The following is a 455-nucleotide window of genomic DNA, read 5'->3' on the forward strand; positions in this document are numbered from 1 at the left end:
GTCTTTCGGTTGGCAGCCAAGCACTTTAACCATTGTGCCACCAGGGCTCCTCACTATGGAGAAGAAATTCAAAGCACTACAACCATCCAGCACCTTAACTCGGGATGATCCCAATTGACTAATGGGAAGGAGTGAGAAATGAGTTGGAAGTGGGGCAGATAATGATGCGCCTTGAAGTTAGGGAGTGGGGAGAAGGCGCAGGAAGACTTTGAATATGGTATGAGGGACAATACAGAGCCATGGGAGGCTTGCAAGCATGGAAGTGGTAGCAACAAGTCATAATTTAGTGCTCACTTGGGCAGCATGTAGTATGGGGATGATACTGAGATTAGCATGGCCCCTGTGCAAGGATGACACGCAAATTCGTGAAACGTTCCGTATTTTTTAAAAAGTCCTAAATTAGAACAGTGGTTCTCAACTGGGAGGTGATTTTGCTCCCCAGAAACACGAGGCAA

The 455-nt window shown here is 46.8% G+C and overlaps 1 pseudogene; it reads left to right on the top strand.

Annotated features, from left to right (window-relative positions):
* Positions 1 to 288: 288 nt before the first annotated feature.
* Positions 289 to 385, top strand: LOC111819798 (uncharacterized; annotated as a pseudogene).
* The last annotated feature ends 70 nt before the right edge of the window (positions 386 to 455 follow it).

This window comes from Trichechus manatus, unplaced genomic scaffold, assembly GCF_000243295.1.
Source record: "Trichechus manatus latirostris isolate Lorelei unplaced genomic scaffold, TriManLat1.0 scaffold00001, whole genome shotgun sequence".
Classification (NCBI taxonomy): domain Eukaryota; kingdom Metazoa; phylum Chordata; class Mammalia; order Sirenia; family Trichechidae; genus Trichechus; species Trichechus manatus.